The sequence below is a fragment of the Mus musculus genome, chromosome 9, assembly GCF_000001635.26.
Source record: "Mus musculus strain C57BL/6J chromosome 9, GRCm38.p6 C57BL/6J".
NCBI classification, from domain to species: domain Eukaryota; kingdom Metazoa; phylum Chordata; class Mammalia; order Rodentia; family Muridae; genus Mus; species Mus musculus.
In genome coordinates this window covers 25,565,078-25,578,672 of record NC_000075.6, presented here as the reverse complement: position 1 = coordinate 25,578,672, position 13,595 = coordinate 25,565,078, and the positions used below count along the sequence as shown (strand labels likewise).

The 13,595-nt window shown below is 45.1% G+C and overlaps 1 protein-coding gene and 1 non-coding gene across 2 annotated transcripts in view; one reads left to right on the top strand and one right to left on the bottom strand.

Moving 5' to 3' along the window:
- Eepd1 (endonuclease/exonuclease/phosphatase family domain containing 1) overlaps positions 1-13,595 on the bottom strand; it is a 122,598-nt gene that overhangs the window by 25,438 nt on the left and 83,565 nt on the right. The gene's annotated exons all lie outside the window — the stretch shown is intronic.
- Positions 8,868-8,995, top strand: Gm25346. The gene has a single exon (XR_003948510.1). It is a non-coding gene; the product is annotated as a small nucleolar RNA SNORA17 (small nucleolar RNA).

The window sequence follows — 13,595 nt, the reverse complement described above, 5'->3', positions numbered from 1 at the left end:
CAAGATGGAACACCTGAGAGATAAACTCTTGGGCACAACTGTTAGAGCTTCAGGACTGGGTTAAGGACATTGGAAGACCCACCCAAAATGTGAGTGACATCAATTTCTCGCCTGGAGTCCTAGAGTGAATTGAAGGGGAAGCAGTAGGCAGCGTATCGGCATCCATCATCTGATTCCTGATTGCAGGTGAAAGTGACCAGCTGCTGCCATGCTTCCGCAGAGTGACATGTGCAAAGAGCACAGAGGGACAACAGAATAAATGCCTTCACAGGGCTGGATAACTTTCCATGACGACATTAAAGAGGAACTCATCAGTGAAACTAAAAACTCAGGCAAGACACAGCATGGTGGCTTGCACCTGTAATGTCAGCGCTCAGAGGCAGAAGGACACTGAGGTTTTTTTTTAAATATTTTTTTTATTATGTATTTTCCTCAATTACATTTCCAATGCTATCCCAAAAGTCCCCCACACCCTCCCCTCCACTTCCCTACCTACCCATTCCCATTTTTTGGCCCTGGCATTCCCCTGTACTGGGGCATATAAAGTTTGCAAGTCCAATGGGCCTCTCTTTCCAGTGATGGCCGACTAGGCCATCTTTTGATACATATGCAGCTAGAGTCAAGAGCTCCGGGGTACTGGTTAGTTCATAATGTTGCACCTACAGGGTTGCAGATCTCTTTAGCTCCTTGGATACTTTCTCTAGCTCCTCCATTGGGGGCCCTGTGATCCATCCAATAGCTGACTGTGAGCATCCACTTATGTGTTTGCTAGGTTTTAAGCCAGCCTATTGTTGACCAGCAAACCACAAGCCAAACACAATCCTTCATTATTTTAAGTTGCTTCTATCAGGTAATGTCACAGCAATAAAAACAGTAACTAATACAACAGGGAATAAAACACTCCGAAAAATGTGGCTGAGATCTAAGATGTTTTCCCAGAGATCAGAGAGGGAAAACACTTCCAAACAATCACTATCCTGGCAAGATTATTAAGACCCATGTCTTCACTGCCACCTGAGGCCTCACTGTCCCGAGAGCAGAAGTGAGGTCTCATCAGAATCTCCACAGCGCACAAGTCCCCATCAGGTCACAGCTACTATGGAAGCTTACAGAACTCTGGCATCTGAGGGACAATGTCTACAGGCAGTGGTGTAACGGCCAGCAGGATCCTAACCCTGGGGGGCTGGTTCAGATAGCTGAGGACAGGTGGATCTCTGCATATACCCCAAATTCATCCAGCTCAGAGGCCCAAGCCAGTGGCACTGTTTTCTATGCTCACCGCTCTCAGAGATGATCTCTGAGACAACGCTTGAGCTGGTCAGAGTGAGACTGCGTGCTAAAGGTACAAATTCCTGGGTGCTGCCCAGCACCAACTTAATTAAACACTGGCTGAGCCTAGCAGTGTGGATTTAACATCCTCTCCAGATGATCTGAGCCTAAAAGCTGATTTCATGGAGGAACGAAAGATACTACATTTTTTGATAGTTCATATTTTGGTGAACTCCAGAGGCCCTAAAGGAGGCATCATCACTGATCCTGATAACCCACCTTAATTTAGAACATCTGAAACCTGGCCATGGTCATCTTCTCTCAGCCCATATAATATATTATCCCTTGCTCTGATGTCATTTGTATGTCTTATGCTATTGAAGACAAGTAATAATTTAAGAAGTTGAGAAGATACATTGCTGGCTGAAACTTTTCTATCCCCTATTTTCAGGATCGTGGTTAAGTAAAAGGTAGGATTTTCTTATGTTTTTAGGACTGGAAAAAAGAACTATATATTTGTAACTGGAGATGACTCTTCATTAGAAGTTCACAGCTAACCTACACAGCAGGACACCTCTTAGGTCCGTGCTGCTCAAAGTGAGATCTACCGACCAGCCACATGAACATCAGCAGGCTCCTAAGATGGGCTTCCTCAAAGTTCAGTTTCCCAGGATGAGTAGGGAGCTGGGAAAGCTATAAGAAACCAACATGCCTGCCTTTCCATCAGCCTCACTATGGCCAATGCTTCTGTACAGAATAACCCTGCCATCTCCACACAGCCCACAGTTGTTCATATGCAAAGTGTCCCACAGACAGGTGAAGTCTAGGCTTAGGTTTAAGGTCAGGATTACACAGCTGGCAAATGCTGTTGGGAGGCCCTGAAATATGTCCTGTTTGCTGTATCCTTTGCCTGACAGGTGGGTCAGAGAGTAGCAAGGTCAGAGGAGCTGAGGTCAGGCCCTCTTTACAGAGTCCTTGGATCCCAGCAATACCAATGGGCAAGAAAACAAGAACATCTTCAGAAAGCATGTTGAATATGTAGAATGAAGTTCCTTTCAGCTACAAAGTGCAGTTCTATAATTTGCAGGAAACTGGCCACAACTGGAGATAATCATATTTAGAGAACTTAGCCTCAGGAAGACTCATGTCACATCGCATGCTTTCTCTTATTTGTGGCTCCTAAATTTTATACGGGCTTGTAAAATCATGTGTACATATGATATTAAAGTAGAATCAAAACTCTCCAGGGAAATAAGACGGCTAACAGGAAGGGCAGGGTGGGAGTATGGAACAAGAATAAGCTCAAAGCACATTCCATCTTCATATTAAAATGTCTTCATGTAACCCAGGATCATGTATAATGAACGTACACTGAGAGGACCAAGAAGCATCTTGTAAGCACTCTTAACCTGGACTCTGCCTTAAGTTGTTTGATGTCAGCTGATTCTTAAATTATCTGCATCACCCACCCAACCAAAAGGAAGACATAATAGACCCATGAATACAACTGGGTCACTAAGGCAGGAAGACCAAAATGGCAGGAAGGGCAGAAGAAAAGTTATTTAAAAAAATGTGTCCCCGAAATTATGATTTATTCAGCTCTAATACCAATATACTACCCTCCCTCGCATTTCTCAAATTCCTACGACTAACTGATCATCAACATAAATCAGAATTAACCCGGTCCCTGCACTTTTGTGAATTGATTACTTAGCATTATTATGGGGGCGGGGGCGGGGTGTGTGAGTTGCACATGTGTGGAGGTTGGAAGACAATCTCATGGAGCTGAATCTTCTTTTCTTCACCTTGCCATGTTCAGTTCTATCTACAGGTTTCTACCACACATGCCTTTACCCACGGGGCCATCTCATCTGCCTCTCTTGTTCTTAATACAGTTAAGAAACCCTAATTGACTGAATCTCTGAGGTTAGGCCCAAGATCGAAAGCTGTAACAAATTTCCCCAGGCAGTTCTCAAGCTTGAGAAGCTCAGACAGGCTGGACAGCTCTGTGGAGCTCAGCCGGGTCTACCTCCATCACTCACTGTCTGGGAAGACAGCTTTGAAACAAAAACCACGTTAGCATTTCAACCCCACACCTTGAAAGCATCTGACTTGTGGCTCTCTGCAGCTGACCCATGAGATCACAATATAACATCAAGGCACACAGCAGGTCTTGACGAGTATGTCAGTGGTGTTCTGTCCTCTACATTCTCGCAGCATGAGTTCTGAGGACAGCCATAGACACAACTTGTTTCTCTACATTCAGTCCAAACAGTGCCCCACCATTTTTTAAAATTTGACCCACAGCCAGTGACCAGAAGGATAATCAGTGCTATTGTGTGGATATAGTGTCCGCAAAAGCCTTTGTATCAAGACCTCCATCCCCTTGAAGGAGGCACTATGGAGAGGTGGTGGAGTCTTCCAACTCTGGGGCCTACCAGGAGGATATCAAGTTCCCAGGGTTATGTTCCTGAAGAGGATATTGGGACCGTGGTCCTTTCTCCTTGTTGTTGCTTCCTGGCTTTCTGAGATGAATAGCTTCCTCTGCCATGTTCTTTCCACCCCCGGGTTCTGCCCAAAGGCAACACAGCCAATGAACCACAGAATGAAGTGTCTAAAACTATACACCAAAATAAATTGTTCTTTAAGAGGTGGTTATCTTAGGCATTTTGTCCCAGTCACAGGGAACTGACTAATATAACCAAGGAGGAAGAAATGATGGGAATCACTTGAGTACCACACCGCCCTATGTCTTGGCAACAGGAGGTCAAATCAAACATCTTTTTTTTTTGGCTTTTCAAGACAGGGTTTCTCTGTGTAGCCCTGGCTGTCCTGGAACTCACTTTGTAGACCAGGCTGGCCTCAAACTCAGAAATCTGCCTCCCAAGTACTGGGATTAAAGGCCTGTACCACCACCGCCTGGCTTAAATCAAACATCTTAATGACAAGCTACAAGGTGTCAGGGGCACTGGCATTGGGAAATGCCAAGACAAAACCTACTGCGGCTGTGACCTCAGTGTTTGCTGCATGCCAAGTCTGCCCTGGACCAGCTGACTGCTTTTCTCTGCAGTGACCAAAGGGTCCTATAACTTTCAATAACTGCCTTGGTCCATGGACCTTTGCACTTTTTAAATTTACCTTGACCTCTCCCACTTTCTAAAATGAATATTCCTTAAAGCGATTGGCCACAGTCGAAGTAAAAATGAAATCAGTGTTCCAACTCCCTAGGAGGCTTAAAGCTTCCTTTTGTAGTCAAGGTAAAGAAAATCCTGGCTCTGTGATCAATTTATACATACGTATTGTTAATGGCACGCACAGAGTTAATTGGAAGCAGATCTGGAGTACTGGTAGGCATTTTAAAGCAAACACCACATGGCCACTTCATCCTGCTTCCTGGAAGGAGAGGGAGAGCCGGCTCCGTGGTGATGGATTTCCAGATGAGTTGCTTCCCTGGGAGGGCGTTTGATTTGCTGCCCTCACTTTGGACGTGACTTCCCTTAGACAATTAGTTTCCCATATGATGAGGAGGCCGATTTCCTCTGTGTTCCCAGTGTGGCCACTGAAAATCTGTTTGGGGGGATGAAGTACATGGAGTGTTTTCTCCTTATAAAGATAGATTGCCACCAAAAAGAGAAGCCCAGTCTCAGGTCAAGCAAGGTCAAAGGATTCAACTCTTGTCTGAATATGATACAATATGGCAAAAGACAACGACAATGCTTGTAGAAATGTCAGTGGGAAGTAAGGGCGTATCCTTATCTAAATGTTCAAGTACAGGACATAACCGACACTAGAAACTCTTCACATGGTGGCCAAAAGGAAAGAATGGCCAGAGTCCCTAAACAGCATCAGCCTGATACATAATAAGCTAATCCCATTAAGTATAAACTTAATAGTAACCATGTTTGACCTTCTAAATACAACACAGCTATTGTGATGTTTCTCTAAAATATCAAGACTTGAAATTAGGACTCTGAATAAGAGCTCTCCTTATGGATGATATGTTTCAAACTGCTAGCTCATCTCTGTGTCACTGTCACCATTTTCCGTACCTTTCAGAAACAGTTAGAAAACTTCCTTTCTTCTCTCAAGGTTGTCAGGCACTAAGGCTCCATCTCGCATGGTAGCTAAGTCTCTAATGGAGATCTTGTGGTCATTTGTTCTGTTCTCATTAAATCTTAAATTGAGGATAATGGGTGATATAAACCCAGGTAATTTATAAGGCAAAGACAGGAAAAAAAAATAAGTGTACAATACCACTGTGTAAAGACCACCAATGATAATATTTCTAGAAATTTCTTTCTAGACTTTTTCCTATGAATTTCATCCATAGATTTCATCTCTCTATTCACACATGCTCTCTCTGTCTGTCTCGGTCTCTCCCCCTTTCTCTCTCGCTCTCTCTCTCTCTCTCTCTCTCACACACACACAACACACACGCACACACACACACACGCACACACACACACACACACACACACACAATTTTTCCTACATCTATGGTCCCCTCACCCTTTTCTGAGACAGCACCTCAGCATGTTGCCCAGCAGGCTAGCTTCAAACATATGATCTTCCTGTCTCTCCTCCCTAGTGGGATTATGGTAGACTGTCCCCCTGTCAGGATTATAAATGCCACACTTGGAAAAACTCCCCCAAGCCCACCTAATGGGCTCTCTAAATCACTATTATCTATACCGCATCCCCTTGACAGTGAAAGATTCATTGCCTGGAGATAATGTATGTCATTTGAGGCTTATTTTTCACTAGAAACATTATATAATCATCTAACATGGTGGCAGGAGACCCTCACCCACGCCACCCTTACATGCTCAATGTGTTTTATCTGTGTTTCAAGTATCTTGAACAACAATATGAGCTAACCAGTACCCCCTGAGCTTGTGTCTCTAGCTGCATATGTAGCAGAAGATGGCCATCATTGGGAAGAGAGGCCCTTGGTCTTGCAAAGATTATATGCCCCAATACAGGGGAACACCAGGGCCAGGAAGTGGGAGTGGGTGGGTTGGAGAGCAGGGTCGGGGAAGGGCATAAGGGACTTTTGGGATAGCATTTGAATTGTAAATGAAGAAAATATCTAATAAAAAATTGTTTGAAAAAAAAAAGAACTTAAAGTTATACTGTCTTTGTTTATGAAAACAAACCAAGAGTCTTTGTTTTGTGGTAGACCACAACTCAGAGGCCTGGGAAGTATACCGCCAAAGCTATACTCCACCTCCCAGAATCTGTGATCAGAAACAGTGTGACATTTTAAAAAATGTCTGATGGGCACAAAAGAGGAGAATCCTCACAAATAAACTTCTTTTCTTCCATCTGGAGACAGACAATACTCACCTTTATCCCTTATAATGTCTTTATAATAAAATGTCTCTGTGGAGAATTTCTCCTAAGGCCAACCTGCACTTGCTAGGACCCTCAAGTGAGTGTAAGCCCCCAAAACAGCTAAGTAGTATGGTTGCTTTTGAGTTTAAAAGTGTCATTTGAACACCAGATTTGAACTCTGTGGAAATGTATGTGCTCAGCAGCTCGGTGCTTTAAACAAATCCACCAGAATCAGGCAGCACACCACTGCCATCGTCATCCCTGGGGTTCTCTTCCAGAATGTGCCCTTCTGGGCCATGTTTGTTATTTAGCAGCAAACCTGTATTCTCATTCCCTTCATTATTTCTCAAAGCTCTGCCTCACTGCAGGGATTAAAGCATCAGTGCACAAAGGCTGGGTGAGACAGAAACACTGGATGCACAGCAGTTCTGGACCACAGATAATTAGGAAAGAACAAGATTGCTTGCCCAGCCTCTGTTGGCTAGGGATGAAGGCTAGGGAACAGAGGTGGAGACACACAGTTAATCAAACAACAGCCTAAAGCAAAACCGGACCAGTGACTCATGCTATGAAGACAGAACTGGAGAAACCTGTGTGCATATTTGCTGCTTTGAAACTGCCTCAGACTCGGATGGAGGAGGTTTCTACAGAGGTAATGCCTGAGCCCCTAACTCAAGAGTAAGAGGAGCCAACTAGACAAAGAAGTCGGGAGAGCATTTGAGAAGCAACGAAAGCGCACAGAACATGTGGAGTGGAGAAAGCACAAAGAGTTAATAGACTAGAGAGCTATTAGCTGCAGCAGAGACGGCAAGAGCAGTATGAGCTTGCTGAGTCCTAACCAGGCTGAAAGGAATCAGGCCCTTGCCCACAAACACCCCTATCATCAACTAAGACTGTGAACAGGGGCCCTGCAATCTCAGAGGCTACATAGCTGCAGTACAGAATGCAAGCTGATCTAGTAGGAACAGAGAGGTCAGGTCCCACTGTGGGGTGGCTGCTTATACACAGAAACTCAAGACTTCTCTCTGCTCACTTAGAGGAATGACCTAGTAATTCTTCAAAGACTGAAAACTGGCTGAGAGACAGAGAGACAGAAAGACAGAGAGAGAGAGAGAGAGAGAGAGAGAGAGAGAGAGAGTTTTAGGGCAAATAAAATAAGCTCTTCTTTCCCAATTAAGGCACTAAACTTGTGAGTAATGATTGAAACTAATTATTCTAAGTGGAAGCAAGTCTGAAAATAGCAATGCCTTTTGGAGGATTTTATAGCTATTTTGGGAGAGCGTGGGGAAGTTGCGGGCAGACTGAAGCATATCCCACATCACAGTAAAACATAGGGATGGTCATGCCACAGTTTTCACTGAACATGCTTACCCACACAGTCTAAAGTCTAAATAGCCTGACAAGCAGGCTAATGGTGAAGGCCAAGGACGCGGAGCTGTCTGCTACTTCCTACTGAAACGCTGCACTCCCAGTTCAGCAAAAGCTGTCAGGCTATGTGTTACAACATGGAACTTGTGATCAGATGTACTCGCCGTGAACTTGCACCACATGGTAACACGTTTCCTAATGCAGGCCTTGTTGACCTAGACAAACACAGCCCTTCCCGTTTTGAGATTCTTCTTTCCTCTTTGATGTCAGGTGAACAGGCTGAGAGAATGGATAACAGGGATGGAAGGAAGAGACTCCCCCAAACCACCCTAAGCAAAGTGATTCACAAGAGCACGTGATAGTAGATCAGACGTAAAGTTTCCTTTTAACTCATGTGCATGTATACGTGTTCTAGTGAATATTTCCTCTGTGCGTGGAGACTCAAGGAAGGGAGAAAGGGATCCGCTCCCTGGCGCTGCATTTACAGCTGGTTGTGAGTCACCTGACACAGGTGCTGAGGTCCAAACTCAGATCTCTAGGAGAGCAGAAAGTGCGCTTAACCACTGAGCCACCTCTCCAACCCTATCTGGTTATAGACTTAAGAAGTGCCTGGAAAGTTAATAAAGTGGGCCTAGGGGGTATATCTGAACACATTTCTAAAAAATAGTAATAATAATTAAATAAGGGGGGGATGGGACTGGCACCATCCCAGAGGTTGGGACTACGGGAGTAAAAAGGGAAACTGAGATCCAGGGACACTAGCATGGCCTCCATCTACTTCCTGGATGCCATGAGGTGAGAAGCCTCCCACCATCATGATGAATGGAGCCAAGGATATGGGTTGAAACTTCCTGAACCACAAGTCCAAATAACTCATGCCTTAAGAGTTGTAGGTCACTGTCCCTAGAAGCATTGGAGGCGTGGCTGCTTTGCCACATGTGGATCAGAAGGTGACAGAGAGGAGAGAGGCTATGTTCAGCATTCTTACCCATGAACGTCTGAATGATTACCATAGCCTAACATTCCCTGAAAAGAGGGAGCCCAAGACAACTACAAGTCCTACATTAGGCAGGCCCAGATGACCTTCCAGGATATAGGGGGTGGGCAACCTGGAGACTAGAAGAACTGTTGTGTTTTATAAAAAGAAAAAAGAAAAGGAAGCCAGGGATAAGTTTGGTAGAGGCACAGTATGGTGAGGTGGAAGGAGGTGCCTCTGCAGGCCCATGCTGAGGCATCTCTTCCCTCTGAGGTACCAGCCACAGGACAGCTACAGTATAGAATAGTTTATTTAGGGCATGGGAAGGGGATCTGGGAAGAGAGTAGAGACAGAGAGACAGAGAGAGAAGAGAGTGGAGAGAGAGAGAGCTTTCATGAGAAGATCACCAGTCCAGCCCTGCTCAGGCCTTGGGGAACAGGCCAGGCCTAAGATGACCCCTGTGCCATAGTAAATGAGTGAGGGCAGAGCACTCCTAAGACCACTCCTCAAAGACCCAAGGCATCACTGAGGTGAGCAAGTAAGTGGTGGAGAAATGGAAGAGAAAGAGAAACAGAAGGGTGTGGATACAATGAAGAGAGGCAGAACTGGAGACTAGAGGGTAGTGAGGAACTGCCTGATGTGAGTAGCCAGTGATGGTACCTAGGGCTACATACGAGTCCATGACCCTGTAACAGCAAGGATCTGTTGCCACCAAAGGTCAGGCAGATAGATGTCCCTTACCTGGACAGCCACCTGGCACCATATTAATGTCTGAGGGCTGTGCAGAACTAGCCCCACCCTTTGCCTCGACATCATGGGAGAGCTGGCCTTAGAGGCCTAAGAACACAAAAGCTGACCCACCCCACCCCCCACCCTGGGCCCTGACACTGTAGGAGTTGCTAGTGAGCCTGCCTCAAGGATACAAGCATAGGAGAGCCGGCTCTACCACTCTCTCCTGTGTTGTGGTATAGAAGAAGGAGAGATCGACTCATCCCTCACCAGCTATCGCAGGCAGGAGAACTGGCTCTGCCACTCATCAGCTTCAGCACAAGCAGGTCGTGCACATTGTCTGGGCAGCAGAGTAGAGCTGACTCTTTACTCTGGCAGGGGCATTGGGGAGCTTGCCTGAGGGCATGAGCATGAAAGAGCTGAGCCCACCACTTTTCTGCTGTGTAGTGACATGAGCAAGGGAGAACCCCCCCCCCCATTCCTTGCCACCTACAGCAGAAAGGAGAGTTGGCCTCAATGGGGTCTTAAAAGCAAGAGAACTGTCCCTGCCCCTCAACTGCTGCAGCACTTGGGAGAACTAGCCCTGCGCTTCACCTGGACAGCACAGTAGAGCAGGCCATGGATGTGGGGATTGTAGGTGAGCCAGCCCCAAGGATGTGAACACAAGAGAGACAGCCTGCCTCTTGTCTATTATAGTGGTGTAGACAAGGGGGAGATGCCCTCCTCCCCTCCTTTATCTCTTGATATCTATGGCAGTCAGGAGAGCTGGCCCCAGGGTCATGAGAGTGGGATAGCTGGCCATGTTCCTCACCAGCTGTAACACTCCAGAGACCAGGCCCTGCACTTTGCCTGGGAGCACATAAGAAGAGCTGGCCCTGGGTTTGGATTGAGGGTGGCCGGTGAGCCAGCTCCAAGGGTGTGGAAGCAGACGAGCCAGCAGGCTGACCAGCTCAGATCTCTCGTGCACCCAGGGTCCAGGGCTTGGAATTGGCCCACTCCAACATCTGCCCCATCAGTGAACTGCTGGCGCACATGAAGGGGCTGGTCCTACAGATTCAACACTACAGAATCACCATAACACAGGACAACATGATATCTGAGAGAAGTCCTAGTGAGGTTCCAGTATTGATAAAGTAGCAGCAGCCAGAGGTCTTGTTCCAGACCAAGGAGTCACTGCAATGAACATTTGCAGGCAAAGAAGTGTGGACAAAAGGGCACACTGTGTGACACACTACAATTCCACAGGATTTTTTTTTCCACTGCTGGATGGGAGGTCTCAAGAGTGTAGGGTGGGTATGAGGGGAGGAGAAAATGAGAGGGATTGGGGTTCATGATGTATGATTCACAAAGAATCAGTAAAAAGGCAAAAAAAAAATGCAGGTCAGGAATTTCTATTGGAGTGATGTAAAAATTACTAAAATGGAGCCTTTTTACCCCAGAGGGTTCAAAATTCAGATATGGCAGGAGCAAGGGTAAGGAGAAAGAGAAAGAAGAGGAGAAGCCAGACAAAGACTGCAAATGTGAGGAAGGTTCAGTGCCCAGGCTCTTCAATTCCCTTGGAGTAGAGCACAGCCTGCCATTCACACTAGCTCGGGGACCTCTTCTGTGAATATCCAGATAGGTTTTGAGCTCCAGGGACACATTTTCTTGGTCTGTACATGCTGACAACTAGCTTCCTCTGTGACTCTCTCTCTAGACGGCAGAGCCCCAGCACTACCTACACATGCTTCTGCGAGGGACCAAGAGTTATTTAGGAACTGTCACACTAAACAGAATTAGCACTTATGATGCCTCGGGGAAACGGCTCTGGTTGTCATTTTTCTTCTGAAATGCCAGGCTTCAGCTACTCTAAACAGTATTTACATGACCTGCTTTCTTCAGCAATAATCATAACATGAAGACTGCAAGGCTGTGGGGGAATGCAATACAGTTCACGTTTTTCTACTTAGATATTAATTATGCCAAATCCTGCTCTTGAAAGCCTTTACTTTTCTTATTTTCCGCTGAGTAGCTTTAAGTATTCTTTCCTGTGTGGGCAGCAAAGGATAGAAAGACCTACAATTCTTCATTCCCAGAGGCTTGGTGGCAGCAAGAAGTGAAGAATGTCTGAGATCCATTAATTCTTCAATTTTCTAGGCTAATGGGGAAACACAAAGCCAAATTCCCATGCTATCTTTCAGTTAAGTTTCTTTCTCATTAAATTTCTGGCCAGGTGCAATGCCAAACTATGTGATGTTAGTTTCACAAGATCCTTTTCTAGATCCTTCCAGGATATAGGCAGAGAGGGTGGGCTGAATGTAAACTGGACAGAAAGGATTAGGAAATGGGCACTGAAACCAAGCTCAACAGTGGGCAAGGTTTGTTTTGTGGCCGCCATGACAAAGCTATGGGGTGGGAAGCCACTTCATATTAGTGTGTCAGGCCCCCAGTAAGTTTGTTCAAGTCCACCAGGCCTCTCAGCTCCCTTCTGAAACAAACACAGTTGGCCTTCCATACCCATGGATCCAGCATGTGTATTTATAAATTCTAGCAATTATGCATTAAAATTATTCAGAAGGAAGTACTTTTGTGTATATTGAACATATGCAGACATATTTTAGTATCACTCCCCAAACAATTCAATTACTGTTGACATAGTATTTGTATTGTATTAAGTACTGTAATCTTAACATGATTAAATAGTAGAAAAGGGTATGTGTAGCACATATGCAAATATTTGGGGACTTGGAGTAGAGGGGTCCTGGAACATCCCCCTCCAGATGACAAAGCTTTTCTGTATAAATGATAGTATAGATGGGCGACTCTGAAAAAAGTATAAATAAGAGACTGAAACAATGACACTGGAGAAACCAAATTAGAATTTTATATTTAATTTCTCTTCCCAGTATTCTAGAAATTTCATCCAACCACGGTAAAAATATCACTTAATTGGCTTAAACTTTACTTGTACGGAAGGCACGCACTTCCCACTTTCTACTCTCTGCCATTTCTTTTTCAGAAAAGAAAAGCTCACTAACTGCCGTTACCAAAATCTCAAAAATACCCCTGCCTCATCCTGCAAGGAAGCATAAACTCTCGTTCCATGTCTTATTCATGAATATATTCATATTTGTATTCATATATTCACAAGTGCATAAATGGGGGGGTGAAGAGGCAGAGAGAAAGCAAACCATCAATGGATAATTGCTGAGTCTCCACAGGGGCTTCCAGGCAAGTGGTGAGGAAGAGGAGGGGCAGGAGACTTGCTATGATGCAATCCTACAGTCTTACAGGCTAGAAGCCTTGGGAGTTTTCCTGCCTTCCCCAGCAACTTATGCAAGTATTAGCATTTAGGCAAAACCCCCAAACTTCTTCAGTTTAATGCTTTGTATAGTAAATGCTGGCGATCTGCATTAGCAGTTGCATGTGGTGGGAAAACCAAGTCTGGGACCCAGAGGGAGGTCTTGCATCCAGGTATCAGTGTGCACTTGTGAATCACTACCCAGGTGGGTCAAGAGCTCTGAAACCAGGCTGGACACTTTCCAAAGAATCTAGAATCTCAAGATCCAAATTCACCATTTCAATGTCTTTGAAAGTTAATGAAAATATTTTTTATCAGCTGTAGGAATTACTTACCCTAAAGGCAGACTTGACAGTTTATCAGAACACTCCTCTGAACTATTTCTGGCAAAGCAAGCTTTGACAACCAACTCAGTCCAGATATCTTACCTACGGAGAACATGTAGCACTGATGTGTTAGCAACTCAGCAAAATCAGTTCCACCTGGCTGCCCTTTTGTTTCTTTTCAATAACCAACGATCCCAAACTCTGAAGAAGACAAAGTCGGTATTCCGAAACCAATGAATGAATCATTCATGAAAAGCCTAAGAACTTTCTTTCTAGAAAGAGTGAATTGCAGGTTCTCTCCAGGGCTAATCCA